The sequence below is a fragment of the Pseudophryne corroboree genome, chromosome 10 (genome assembly GCF_028390025.1).
Source record: "Pseudophryne corroboree isolate aPseCor3 chromosome 10, aPseCor3.hap2, whole genome shotgun sequence".
NCBI classification, from domain to species: domain Eukaryota; kingdom Metazoa; phylum Chordata; class Amphibia; order Anura; family Myobatrachidae; genus Pseudophryne; species Pseudophryne corroboree.
In genome coordinates, this window is record NC_086453.1 from 105,301,943 (window position 1) to 105,317,197 (window position 15,255).

At 40.1% G+C, this 15,255-nt stretch overlaps 1 protein-coding gene and 2 pseudogenes across 2 annotated transcripts in view; 1 reads left to right on the plus strand and 2 right to left on the minus strand.

Annotated features, from left to right (window-relative positions):
- Nucleotides 1–15,255, plus strand: part of LOC134966159 (mpv17-like protein) — a 258,059-nt gene that overhangs the window by 73,612 nt on the left and 169,192 nt on the right. The window lies entirely within an intron of this gene.
- On the minus strand, nucleotides 3,638–3,756 carry LOC134968061 (5S ribosomal RNA; annotated as a pseudogene).
- Nucleotides 10,047–10,165, minus strand: LOC134968062 (5S ribosomal RNA; annotated as a pseudogene).

Consider the following 15,255-nt stretch of genomic DNA (forward strand, 5'->3'; position numbering starts at 1 on the left):
GTTTTGCGATGGTTGTCAGTTGTTGCATTCTTTGTTGGTGTTTAGCAGCATTCCTAATATTGCTCATATGTTCAAGAGTTCTAATTTTTAGCATGCGAGTAGTCATTCCTACATATCTCAGGCCACATGGGCAGGAAATGCAATAAACAACATTCTTACTTTTGCAATTGAAAAAGTCATTGATTTTTATCTGATCACCATATTTGTCCACCAGTTCTTGTATATTAACCATGTGTTGGCAGATTTTACAATTACCACAAGAATAGCTTCCTTTGATTAGTGGTCCGCGTGGTGGTTGTTGTGAGAAATGGCTACTGACTAAAAGGTCCTTTAGATTTGGTGATCGCCGCCAGCTCAGATCGATTTTAGTATTAAGTTTTTTGGCCAGGTCTTCATCAGAGAGTACAATGTGCCAGTGTCTTTGCAGGATGGACTTGATCTCCCTCCATTCTTTGCAGAAATCCCCCACAAATCTTATGGTTTGGGATTCTTCTTTACGTTTCTTTGTTGTTGTATTAAAGATTAAATTATCTCTTGTAGTTTGAGTTATGTTGTTTTTTGCTTTTTTGATGAATCGCATACTGTATCCTCTGTCTTTTAATCTAAGTATCAGTTCTTTACTTCTTATCTTGAAAACTTCATCGTTTGAGCAATTTCTCCTAAGGCGTAGAAATTCTCCTTTCGGGATGTTGGTTATTGTAGGGGGAAAATGTGAGCTAGTTTGGTACAGAAGAGTGTTGGTAGCTGTGTTCTTCCTATAAATTTCCGTGGTGATCATGTTATTGGTGTCCCTATAAATTCGAAGATCCAAGAAAGAGATACTGTCCTTGTAATCACAAGTGAATGAGAGATTAAGGGTATTATTATTGAGTTGCTGTATGAAATCCAAGAGTTCAGTTTGTGTGCCGTCCCATATGATGAGTATGTCATCAATATAACGTGTCCACAATATAATATGTTTGGTATATGATTCACAGAGGTCAGAAAATACAAACTCCCTTTCCCACCAACCCAGGAAGAGGTTAGCGTAAGTGGGGGCGCATGCTGCCCCCATCGCTGTTCCCCTTACCTGGGTGTAGAAGAGGTTGTTGAAGGTAAAATAGTTTTTGTTCAAAACAAAATGGAGAAGTCGTAATAGAAATTGATGAAAGTCATCCATTCCCCGCATTTTCAAAAAGTATTCCACCGCCTGGTTGCCAAGGTCATGTTTTATACTTGTATATAACGCCTCAACATCAAGGCTCACGAGGAGATGTGTTTCTTCCAAATGTATATCATTGATCTTTCGAAGGACGTCGGTCGTATCCCGGGTATATGATGGAAGTTCCAAAACGTAGTCCCTAAGATGTGTATCCAAAAATATACAGGCTTTTTCTAGTAGGCCACCATTTCCTGAAACTATAGGACGACCGGGAGGGTCTTGAAGATCTTTATGAACCTTGGGTAAAAGGTAAAATGTTGGTACCCGAGGATTATCTACAGTTAGGTAATCCTGTTCTGATTTGGTTATGGTGCCATCATGGTATGCCCTGTTGATGATATTCATATACAGTTTGGTATACCTTTCAGTAGGGTCAAAAATACTCTTCTGATAACATGCTTGGTCATCTAGTTGTTTCTTTGCTTGTTTAACATATAATTCCGTCGGCCAAATCACAACATTACCTCCTTTATCTGATGGTTTCAGGACTACGTCAGTCCAGGTTTTCATCTCCTGGAGCGCCTTCTGTTCGTTCGGTGTCAAATTACTTGCGGTGTGATGATACTTCTTGTTCAGATATAGTCTGTCCAAGTCCCGAGTGACCAAGTTCGTGAAAACTTTGACCTCTGGGCATAGGGTGTCCTTAGGGAAAAAAGATGATTTTTTCTTCAGCAGCGGTCGTGTTTGTTGTGTAGAAGGGATTAACTCATTAGGATCAGCAAGTTCTTCTAATGTCGCCAGAGCTGTCCTTTCTTGTGATGACATGTTTTCCAAGTCAGAGGAAGGTTCAAGTGTACCTGTTCTATCTGTAAAAAACTTTGCTAATAGTAATTTTCGTGCAAACAGTTGTAAATTGGTTTGCCACTGGAATCTGTTAAATCTTTTGGTTGGTGAGAAAGTTAGACCTTTTTCCAGGACTGATCTTTGTTGTACAGTAAGAATGCGGTTGGAGAGGTTGATTATCTTAAGTTTACTGTGGGTCAGGTCTATTTCTGGTTCCTGCGGTTGGGATACCGGTTTGGAGACGGTGAGCCCCATGTTTCTCTTCCCCTTCTTCTTACTGCGTCTCGTTTTTCTTTTGCTTGGTAGCCACGTGCTCCCCTGGTTTGTTCTAAAAAACCGGTCACTGAGTTGTTATTTATTCGAGATGTTTGAGTACTTCGACGGTCCAAGGTTTGGTTGTCAATTTCATCCGCACTGGATAGATCGACTTCCGAGGAAGATGGGGTGTAGGAATGTCCCACGGGGCGTTCTTTTCTAATCGGTCTATTCCACTGAAATATCTTGTTGTTGGAAAAGTCCCTCTTGTCCCTGGTAAACTTAGTTTTCTTCCTATCAATTATGGTCTGTTCATATGCTTGCAGGTCCTTCTTAATTTTCTCAAATCTGTTTTGAAATATAGGGTTTTGTTCCCATTGTTCCAAAGTCTTGGCAATTACATCAATTTATTTGGTGCACTCGTCCAAGACAAGGTTATTATGCTTGATAAGAATGCCAATAAGCTCATGAGAGCATTTGAGCAAAGTGGTTTCCCACTCCTGTCGTAGGTTGGCGGTGAATAATTTGAATGAGCGGAATAGTTTAGGCCTGAGGCCTCTAGGTATGATTTTTTGTTTTTGATAGTTCTCCAAACTTGTTAAGTCCCAGTTCGTGCGTGTCTGTCGTTGCAAAGTGTATTTTAATTTCAATATTTCATCCTCCCAGTTGGGATCTGGATCTTGAATATCATCCCCAGTGGGAAAGATGCTTTCTAAGTCTTCTGTTCTGCGCTTGGTGCTTAATTCAGTTTTTAAGTTAAAGGTGGTCATAATTAGGCAATGGGGATAGTAAGTATACTCTGGTGATCCTCTGATCCGTGCTAGATTTAGGAACTGAGATAGACCTCAGTAATACAGTCTTAACAAAAGAGAATAAATCTGCACAGGATATAACGATTTCAGTTCAGTGAATTTGAATTAAACCAACATAAAGGCCTACTAACAATAATAAATTCGGCAAATGGTTGGTGGTGCTCCAGGAAGATAGTTATAACAACTATGAAACAACAAGTATGGGCCTTTGAAGAGAACAAAGGACCAAAAAAGGAAACTATAAGCCTTTTCCTGGGCACACTTGAAAGAATTGAAATGATGAAATTATTAAAATTATCATTTATTAGTATATACTTAAGAAAAAGCGAGAGCTGGCATCAATGTTTAAAGAGTATGGATGTTGCCAGTACCAATGTACCTGTTATAGGCAAAATTATATTATTAGTGAGCGAAAATAAATGAACCCTCATCCATAAAGAAATTTATTCATACATATCCTCCATGGAAAGGAATTTGGATGATTGAGGCCACTGCCTCGATTCCAATATAATCTGACAAATACTATAGACCTGAGATCAAATTGATGTAATGAGTCCCAAATAGCTTAGGCTGTTGGAGAGTAAAATACCTACGGTACCTAGTATTCCCTGGTGGTTCCCCATCCAGGTACTGACCAGGCCCTGCAGTGCTTGGCTTCCAAGATCAGATGAGTTTGGGCATACTCAGTGCGGTCTGACCGTAAGTAAATTTGGTATCCTAGGCGCACCGTTTTCCAACTGTGTTGGGACCCAAGATCAATCACAGATTGAGTAAATATTTGATTGTATGTGGTCAGGGATGAATGCTGGTAATGGTGTGATAGACTTAATGGATTTTTGTACTGGGAAGTCTGATCAATGGTGTTTTGACTTCAGACAATAATTCTGACTATGTAGTTCTGAGATAAATAATACCAAATAAACATTGTACTCCCAATCCGCCTGGGCAGCAGGAGGGTTTGATAGTGCCCAGAATTACATGAAAAATAGATTGTATATGGTCAGAAATTGATAATAATGATCCTGAAATAAATTGATGGATTTTATGCCAGGAGGTCTAGATTCGAATACCAGTAAGATTGTGAGGTCTTTGAATTGATATAACAAAAAAAGCAGATATACTCCCAGAATTACATAAAAAAGATAGATTATATACGGTCAGAAATAAATAATAATGATAATGAAATAAACTGATGGATTTTATGCCAGGAGGTCTGGCCAATGGTGATCAAGGATCAAATACCAATACTGACTGTGAGGTCCTTGAATTGATATTACAAAAGGCAGATATACTCCCAGTCAGCCTAAGGAAAAGGAGGGCTAGATAATGCCCTCTCTAAATGCTCAAAACAGTAAGAGAAATGTGTCTATAGTATAGTAATTATCAGTGAAATTCAATTAAAGCATATGATAATAGAAAAATTCATTGTCCATTGTAAGAGGGTTGCTCCTCCCCCACCCTTATCCAACAATAAGGTACAAATGGGGAAAAAAGGAAATTTAGCATGATAATCATGACAATATAATAGAATAAATGTATGTATCACAAATTATGGTTTTGCCACTTTTCCCCTATTAAGTGGTGAAATATATGATGGACCCTGTGGAAAAGGAAAAATAGGAGGAACCACGGTTTGGGCAAGGAGAGCCCGTTTTCGGCTAAGAGCCGAGGGCTGTCTTACCCTGACCACTATAGGAGACCCTCAGATCAGTGGACATGCAGGAATCGAGTAGGGAGGCGCCGGCGGCCGCGGTCCGTGCAACCGGAAGTTCGGGCGCCGGGACCGGAAGTGACGTACGTTTCGCCCCGAGAGCTTGATCACATGATCGCCTGCTCTCGGAGTTCCCCGCTGCCTGTATTTATGGGCGCAGCCTGTCAGGAGAGTTGGAATACACCTGTTTGTAATAATCTATATTGGATCACCTGCAAATAGGAAAACAGATTGCGGCAGACTAAAACTGAGTATTAGGAGTGTCATTATAAGAACAATAAAAGTCAGGTTTAACTGATACTGGTCTGATTATAGTTTGGAGAACAATTAAGAGAATCGTATAACTTGTATTTAGAGACCAAATTATATTATGGTAAATTTGGAGAGGGAAAGATCCGGAAAAGATAGGGAAAATAACGTGATAATATGAATAAAAGAGAGTGTAAAATTGAATGAAGAAGATATATGATATGATGAATGAAAAAGAAAGTGGGAGAATGAAAAAAGAGAGAAGTGTAAGAATTTTTTTTATTTATTGAAAAATAAATAAAGATAGAAATTAAGTGTATATATGGAAATTCTGAGACTGAAAGTAAAAATAAAAATAATAATAAAAATAGAAAATGATAGAAAAGCGATAGAAGAACAATAGCTGAATGTAAACAAAAATAGGAATCATGCAGTAAATGTAGATATAAAGAAGCATTAGGGACGTTGTAAGTTGTAATATAGCATAGGAGATCTGTTGAGACCGTGTCAATTCTGGGGGGCAAGGATAGCTGTTTGTGTTAAAGGGAATAGTTGGTGTGAGGTATGCGGGAGAAATGTGAAGGTGGGAGGGGTGTGGTAGAAAATAGAGAGTGCGGGGAGAGGAAAGCCATCTTTTGTGTATCTGGGGGGGGGAGGGGGGGTTTGCACTAGATGTGAGGTGTGAATTATGGTGGTGAGTGAGTTAAAAACTGGGTGTCGACTTAAAGTTGCTGAGTGAATATGATGGAATAGAAGGGGGGGGTTGTTTGGGGAGGGGGGGGGAAGGGGGGAAGGGTTTGGAATGGATGGGGGGAGGTTTTTTGTGGGGGGGGTTTAGGAAAGTGGAAGCGGATGCAGGGAAGTGGGAAGGGACTGGTGGATAGTGAGGTTGGTTTAGGTTGGTGGACGGATTTTGGAGCTAGTATGTTTAAGGGCAGTGACTGGGGTAGAGGCCCTTATGTATGTCTATGTGAGTAAAAAATGGTGTGGAATATGAGTGAGGCAGAGTGAAAGTATTGGAAGGGGAATGAGTGAAGATTGGGTGCAGGTAAAATGGAGAAAGGAGGGGGGGAATGGAGAAGGGCGGTTTGTTTGAACAGGATTGTGCTGAGAGAGAATTGTGCGGGTTGGTTAGGAGTGAAAAAATGGAGGTCTCGGGTGTGTGAGCAAGGTGAATCATGCTCAGTGGGAAAAACAAAATTCTTTATAGAAAAACACTGTAGTTTAAATATTCGTTTAGGCCTTTGGGAGCCAAGGTGTCTAGTCTAAAAGTCCATTCACTCTCCTTTCTGAGGAGCATTCGTGTAATGTCTCCACCTCGGATCCCTGGTTTGATCTGTTCAAGGCCGTGTACTTTGAGATCTTGGACTGAGCTTGAATGATGGATTAGGAAATGTTTTGCGATGGTTGTCAGTTGTTGCATTCTTTGTTGGTGTTTAGCAGCATTCCTAATATTGCTCATATGTTCAAGAGTTCTAATTTTTAGCATGCGAGTAGTCATTCCTACATATCTCAGGCCACATGGGCAGGAAATGCAATAAACAACATTCTAACTTTTGCAATTGAAAAAGTCATTGATTTTTATCTGATCACCATATTTGTCCACCAGTTCTTGTATATTAACCATGTGTTGGCAGATTTTACAATTACCACAAGAATAGCTTCCTTTGATTAGTGGCCCGCGTGGTGGTTGTTGTGAGAAATGGCTACTGACTAAAAGGTCCTTTAGATTTGGTGATCGCCGCCAGCTCAGATCGATTTTAGTATTAAGTTTTTTGGCCAGGTCTTCATCAGAGAGTACAATGTGCCAGTGTCTTTGCAGGATGGACTTGATCTCCCTCCATTCTTTGCAGAAATCCCCCACAAATCTTATGGTTTGGGATTCTTCTTTACGTTTCTTTGTTGTTGTATTAAAGATTAAATTATCTCTTGTAGTTTGAGTTATGTTGTTTTTTGCTTTTTTGATGGATCGCATACTGTATCCTCTGTCTTTTAATCTAAGTATCAGTTCTTTACTTCTTATCTTGAAAACTTCATCGTTTGAGCAATTTCTCCTAAGGCGTAGAAATTCTCCTTTCGGGATGTTGGTTATTGTAGGGGGAAAATGTGAGCTAGCTTGGTACAGAAGAGTGTTGGTAGCTGTGTTCTTCCTATAAATTTCCGTGGTGATCATGTTATTGGTGTCCCTATAAATTCGAAGATCCAAGAAAGAGATACTGTCCTTGTTGTAATCACAAGTGAATGAGAGATTAAGGGTATTATTATTGAGTTGCTGTATGAAATCCAAGAGTTCAGTTTGTGTGCCGTCCCATATGATGAGTATGTCATCAATATAACGTGTCCACAATATAATATGTTTGGTATATGATTCACAGAGGTCAGAAAATACAAACTCCCTTTCCCACCAACCCAGGAAGAGGTTAGCGTAAGTGGGGGCGCATGCTGCCCCCATCGCTGTTCCACTTACCTGGGTGTAGAAGAGGTTGTTGAAGGTAAAATAGTTTTTGTTCAAAACAAAATGGAGAAGTCGTAATAGAAATTGATGAAAGTCATCCATTCCCCGCATTTTCAAAAAGTATTCCACCGCCTGGATGCCAAGGTCATGTTTTATACTTGTATATAACGCCTCAACATCAAGGCTCACGAGGAGATGTGTTTCTTCCAAATGTATATCATTGATCTTTCGAAGGACGTCGGTCGTATCCCGGGTATATGATGGAAGTTCCAAAACGTAGTCCCTAAGATGTGTATCCAAAAATATACAGGCTTTTTCTAGTAGGCCACCATTTCCTGAAACTATAGGACGACCGGGAGGGTCTTGAAGATCTTTATGAACCTTGGGTAAAAGGTAAAATGTTGGTACCCGAGGATTATCTACAGTTAGGTAATCCTGTTCTGATTTGGTTATGGTGCCATCATGGTATGCCCTGTTGATGATATTCATATACAGTTTGGTATACCTTTCAGTAGGGTCAAAAATACTCTTCTGATAACATGCTTGGTCATCTAGTTGTTTCTTTGCTTGTTTAACATATAATTCCGTCGGCCAAATCACAACATTACCTCCTTTATCTGATGGTTTCAGGACTACGTCAGTCCAGGTTTTCATCTCCTGGAGCGCCTTCTGTTCGTTCGGTGTCAAATTACTTGCGGTGTGATGATACTTCTTGTTCAGATATAGTCTGTCCAAGTCCCGAGTGACCAAGTTCGTGAAAACTTTGACCTCTGGGCATAGGGTGTCCTTAGGGAAAAAAGATGATTTTTTCTTCAGCAGCGGTCGTGTTTGTTGTGTAGAAGGGATTAACTCATTAGGATCAGCAAGTTCTTCTAATGTCGCCAGAGCTGTCCTTTCTTGTGATGACATGTTTTCCAAGTCAGAGGAAGGTTCAAGTGTACCTGTTCTATCTGTAAAAAACTTTGCTAATAGTAATTTTCGTGCAAACAGTTGTAAATTGGTTTGCCACTGGAATCTGTTAAATCTTTTGGTTGGTGAGAAAGTTAGACCTTTTTCCAGGACTGATCTTTGTTGTACAGTAAGAATGCGGTTGGAGAGGTTGATTATCTTAAGTTTACTGTGGGTCAGGTCTATTTCTGGTTCCTGCGGTTGGGATACCGGTTTGGAGACGGTGAGCCCCATGTTTCTCTTCCCCTTCTTCTTACTGCGTCTCGTTTTTCTTTTGCTTGGTAGCCACGTGCTCCCCTGGTTTGTTCTAAAAAACCGGTCACTGAGTTGTTATTTATTCGAGATGTTTGAGTACTTCGACGGTCCAAGGTTTGGTTGTCAATTTCATCCGCACTGGATAGATCGACTTCCGAGGAAGATGGGGTGTAGGAATGTCCCACGGGGCGTTCTTTTCTAATCGGTCTATTCCACTGAAATATCTTGTTGTTGGAAAAGTCCCTCTTGTCCCTGGTAAACTTAGTTTTCTTCCTATCAATTATGGTCTGTTCATATGCTTGCAGGTCCTTCTTAATTTTCTCAAATCTGTTTTGAAATATAGGGTTTTGTTCCCATTGTTCCAAAGTCTTGGCAATTACATCAATTTATTTGGTGCACTCGTCCAAGACAAGGTTATTATGCTTGATAAGAATGCCAATAAGCTCATGAGAGCATTTGAGCAAAGTGGTTTCCCACTCCTGTCGTAGGTTGGCGGTGAATAATTTGAATGAGCGGAATAGTTTAGGCCTGAGGCCTCTAGGTATGATTTTTTGTTTTTGATAGTTCTCCAAACTTGTTAAGTCCCAGTTCGTGCGTGTCTGTCGTTGCAAAGTGTATTTTAATTTCAATATTTCATCCTCCCAGTTGGGATCTGGATCTTGAATATCATCCCCAGTGGGAAAGATGCTTTCTAAGTCTTCTGTTCTGCGCTTGGTGCTTAATTCAGTTTTTAAGTTAAAGGTGGTCATAATTAGGCAATGGGGATAGTAAGTATACTCTGGTGATCCTCTGATCCGTGCTAGATTTAGGAACTGAGATAGACCTCAGTAATACAGTCTTAACAAAAGAGAATAAATCTGCACAGGATATAACGATTTCAGTTCAGTGAATTTGAATTAAACCAACATAAAGGCCTACTAACAATAATAAATTCGGCAAATGGTTGGTGGTGCTCCAGGAAGATAGTTATAACAACTATGAAACAACAAGTATGGGCCTTTGAAGAGAACAAAGGACCAAAAAAGGAAACTATAAGCCTTTTCCTGGGCACACTTGAAAGAATTGAAATGATGAAATTATTAAAATTATCATTTATTAGTATATACTTAAGAAAAAGCGAGAGCTGGCATCAATGTTTAAAGAGTATGGATGTTGCCAGTACCAATGTACCTGTTATAGGCAAAATTATATTATTAGTGAGCGAAAATAAATGAACCCTCATCCATAAAGAAATTTATTCATACATATCCTCCATGGAAAGGAATTTGGATGATTGAGGCCACTGCCTCGATTCCAATATAATCTGACAAATACTATAGACCTGAGATCAAATTGATGTAATGAGTCCCAAATAGCTTAGGCTGTTGGAGAGTAAAATACCTACGGTACCTAGTATTCCCTGGTGGTTCCCCATCCAGGTACTGACCAGGCCCTGCAGTGCTTGGCTTCCAAGATCAGATGAGTTTGGGCATACTCAGTGCGGTCTGACCGTAAGTAAATTTGGTATCCTAGGCGCACCGTTTTCCAACTGTGTTGGGACCCAAGATCAATCACAGATTGAGTAAATATTTGATTGTATGTGGTCAGGGATGAATGCTGGTAATGGTGTGATAGACTTAATGGATTTTTGTACTGGGAAGTCTGATCAATGGTGTTTTGACTTCAGACAATAATTCTGACTATGTAGTTCTGAGATAAATAATACCAAATAAACATTGTACTCCCAATCCGCCTGGGCAGCAGGAGGGTTTGATAGTGCCCAGAATTACATGAAAAATAGATTGTATATGGTCAGAAATTGATAATAATGATCCTGAAATAAATTGATGGATTTTATGCCAGGAGGTCTAGATTCGAATACCAGTAAGATTGTGAGGTCTTTGAATTGATATAACAAAAAAAGCAGATATACTCCCAGAATTACATAAAAAAGATAGATTATATACGGTCAGAAATAAATAATAATGATAATGAAATAAACTGATGGATTTTATGCCAGGAGGTCTGGCCAATGGTGATCAAGGATCAAATACCAATACTGACTGTGAGGTCCTTGAATTGATATTACAAAAGGCAGATATACTCCCAGTCAGCCTAAGGAAAAGGAGGGCTAGATAATGCCCTCTCTAAATGCTCAAAACAGTAAGAGAAATGTGTCTATAGTATAGTAATTATCAGTGAAATTCAATTAAAGCATATGATAATAGAAAAATTCATTGTCCATTGTAAGAGGGTTGCTCCTCCCCCACCCTTATCCAACAATAAGGTACAAATGGGGAAAAAAGGAAATTTAGCATGATAATCATGACAATATAATAGAATAAATGTATGTATCACAAATTATGGTTTTGCCACTTTTCCCCTATTAAGTGGTGAAATATATGATGGACCCTGTGGAAAAGGAAAAATAGGAGGAACCACGGTTTGGGCAAGGAGAGCCCGTTTTCGGCTAAGAGCCGAGGGCTGTCTTACCCTGACCACTATAGGAGACCCTCAGATCAGTGGACATGCAGGAATCGAGTAGGGAGGCGCCGGCGGCCGCGGTCCGTGCAACCGGAAGTTCGGGCGCCGGGACCGGAAGTGACGTACGTTTCGCCCCGAGAGCTTGATCACATGATCGCCTGCTCTCGGAGTTCCCCGCTGCCTGTATTTATGGGCGCAGCCTGTCAGGAGAGTTGGAATACACCTGTTTGTAATAATCTATATTGGATCACCTGCAAATAGGAAAACAGATTGCGGCAGACTAAAACTGAGTATTAGGAGTGTCATTATAAGAACAATAAAAGTCAGGTTTAACTGATACTGGTCTGATTATAGTTTGGAGAACAATTAAGAGAATCGTATAACTTGTATTTAGAGACCAAATTATATTATGGTAAATTTGGAGAGGGAAAGATCCGGAAAAGATAGGGAAAATAACGTGATAATATGAATAAAAGAGAGTGTAAAATTGAATGAAGAAGATATATGATATGATGAATGAAAAAGAAAGTGGGAGAATGAAAAAAGAGAGAAGTGTAAGAATTTTTTTTATTTATTGAAAAATAAATAAAGATAGAAATTAAGTGTATATATGGAAATTCTGAGACTGAAAGTAAAAATAAAAATAATAATAAAAATAGAAAATGATAGAAAAGCGATAGAAGAACAATAGCTGAATGTAAACAAAAATAGGAATCATGCAGTAAATGTAGATATAAAGAAGCATTAGGGACGTTGTAAGTTGTAATATAGCATAGGAGATCTGTTGAGACCGTGTCAATTCTGGGGGGCAAGGATAGCTGTTTGTGTTAAAGGGAATAGTTGGTGTGAGGTATGCGGGAGAAATGTGAAGGTGGGAGGGGTGTGGTAGAAAATAGAGAGTGCGGGGAGAGGAAAGCCATCTTTTGTGTATCTGGGGGGGGGGGAGGGGGGGTTTGCACTAGATGTGAGGTGTGAATTATGGTGGTGAGTGAGTTAAAAACTGGGTGTCGACTTAAAGTTGCTGAGTGAATATGATGGAATAGAAGGGGGGGGTTGTTTGGGGAGGGGGGGGGAAGGGGGGAAGGGTTTGGAATGGATGGGGGGAGGTTTTTTGTGGGGGGGGTTTAGGAAAGTGGAAGCGGATGCAGGGAAGTGGGAAGGGACTGGTGGATAGTGAGGTTGGTTTAGGTTGGTGGACGGATTTTGGAGCTAGTATGTTTAAGGGCAGTGACTGGGGTAGAGGCCCTTATGTATGTCTATGTGAGTAAAAAATGGTGTGGAATATGAGTGAGGCAGAGTGAAAGTATTGGAAGGGGAATGAGTGAAGATTGGGTGCAGGTAAAATGGAGAAAGGAGGGGGGGAATGGAGAAGGGCGGTTTGTTTGAACAGGATTGTGCTGAGAGAGAATTGTGCGGGTTGGTTAGGAGTGAAAAAATGGAGGTCTCGGGTGTGTGAGCAAGGTGAATCATGCTCAGTGGGAAAAACAAAATTCTTTATAGAAAAACACTGTAGTTTAAATATTCGTTTAGGCCTTTGGGAGCCAAGGTGTCTAGTCTAAAAGTCCATTCACTCTCCTTTCTGAGGAGCATTCGTGTAATGTCTCCACCTCGGATCCCTGGTTTGATCTGTTCAAGGCTGTGTACTTTGAGATCTTGGACTGAGCTTGAATGATGGATTAGGAAATGTTTTGCGATGGTTGTCAGTTGTTGCATTCTTTGTTGGTGTTTAGCAGCATTCCTAATATTGCTCATATGTTCAAGAGTTCTAATTTTTAGCATGCGAGTAGTCATTCCTACATATCTCAGGCCACATGGGCAGGAAATGCAATAAACAACATTCTAACTTTTGCAATTGAAAAAGTCATTGATTTTTATCTGATCACCATATTTGTCCACCAGTTCTTGTATATTAACCATGTGTTGGCAGATTTTACAATTACCACAAGAATAGCTTCCTTTGATTAGTGGCCCGCGTGGTGGTTGTTGTGAGAAATGGCTACTGACTAAAAGGTCCTTTAGATTTGGTGATCGCCGCCAGCTCAGATCGATTTTAGTATTAAGTTTTTTGCCAGGTCTTCATCAGAGAGTACAATGTGCCAGTGTCTTTGCAGGAGGACTTGATCTCCCTCCATTCTTTGCAGAAATCCCCCACAAATCTTATGGTTTGGGATTCTTCTTTACGTTTCTTTGTTGTTGTATTAAAGATTAAATTATCTCTTGTAGTTTGAGTTATGTTGTTTTTTGCTTTTTTGATGGATCGCATACTGTATCCTCTGTCTTTTAATCTAAGTATCAGTTCTTTACTTCTTATCTTGAAAACTTCATCGTTTGAGCAATTTCTCCTAAGGCGTAGAAATTCTCCTTTCGGGATGTTGGTTATTGTAGGGGGAAAATGTGAGCTAGCTTGGTACAGAAGAGTGTTGGTAGCTGTGTTCTTCCTATAAATTTCCGTGGAGATCATGTTATTGGTGTCCCTATAAATTCGAAGATCCAAGAAAGAGATACTGTCCTTGTTGTAATCACAAGTGAATGAGAGATTAAGGGTATTATTATTGAGTTGCTGTATGAAATCCAAGAGTTCAGTTTGTGTGCCGTCCCATATGATGAGTATGTCATCAATATAACGTGTCCACAATATAATATGTTTGGTATATGATTCACAGAGGTCAGAAAATACAAACTCCCTTCCCACCAACCCAGGAAGAGGTTAGCGTAAGTGGGGGCGCATGCTGCCCCCATCGCTGTTCCACTTACCTGGGTGTAGAAGAGGTTGTTGAAGGTAAAATAGTTTTTGTTCAAAACAAAATGGAGAAGTCGTAATAGAAATTGATGAAAGTCATCCATTCCCCGCATTTTCAAAAAGTATTCCACCGCCTGGATGCCAAGGTCATGTTTTATACTTGTATATAACGCCTCAACATCAAGGCTCACGAGGAGATGTGTTTCTTCCAAATGTATATCATTGATCTTTCGAAGGACGTCGGTCGTATCCCGGGTATATGATGGAAGTTCCAAAACGTAGTCCCTAAGATGTGTATCCAAAAATATACAGGCTTTTTCTAGTAGGCCACCATTTCCTGAAACTATAGGACGACCGGAGGGTCTTGAAGATCTTTATGAACCTTGGGTAAAAGGTAAAATGTTGGTACCCGAGGATTATCTACAGTTAGGTAATCCTGTTCTGATTTGGTTATGGTGCCATCATGGTATGCCCTGTTGATGATATTCATATACAGTTTGGTATACCTTTCAGTAGGGTCAAAAATACTCTTCTGATAACATGCTTGGTCATCTAGTTGTTTCTTTGCTTGTTTAACATATAATTCCGTCGGCCAAATCACAACATTACCTCCTTTATCTGATGGTTTCAGGACTACGTCAGTCCAGGTTTTCATCTCCTGGAGCGCCTTCTGTTCGTTCGGTGTCAAATTACTTGCGGTGTGATGATACTTCTTGTTCAGATATAGTCTGTCCAAGTCCCGAGTGACCAAGTTCGTGAAAACTTTGACCTCAGGGCATAGGGTGTCCTTAGGGAAAAAAGATGATTTTTTCTTCAGCAGCGGTCGTGTTTGTTGTGTAGAAGGGATTAACTCATTAGGCTCAGCAAGTTCTTCTAATGTCGCCAGAGCTGTCCTTTCTTGTGATGACATGTTTTCCAAGTCAGAGGAAGGTTCAAGTGTACCTGTTCTATCTGTAAAAAACTTTGCTAATAGTAATTTTCGTGCAAACAGTTGTAAATTGGTTTGCCACTGGAATCTGTTAAATCTTTTGGTTGGTGAGAAAGTTAGACCTTTTTCCAGGACTGATCTTTGTTGTACAGTAAGAATGCGGTTGGAGAGGTTGATTATCTTAAGTTTACTGTGGGTCAGGTCTATTTCTGGTTCCTGCGGTTGGGATACCGGTTTGGAGACGGTGAGCCCCATTTTTCTCTTCCCCTTCTTCTTACTGCGTCTCGTTTTTCTTTTGCTTGGTAGCCACGTGCTCCCCTGGTTTGTTCTAAAAAACCGGTCACTGAGTTGTTATTTATTCGAGATGTTTGAGTACTTCGACGGTCCAAGGTTTGGTTGTCAATTTCATCCGCACTGGATAGATCGACTTCCGAGGAAGATGGGGTGTAGGAATG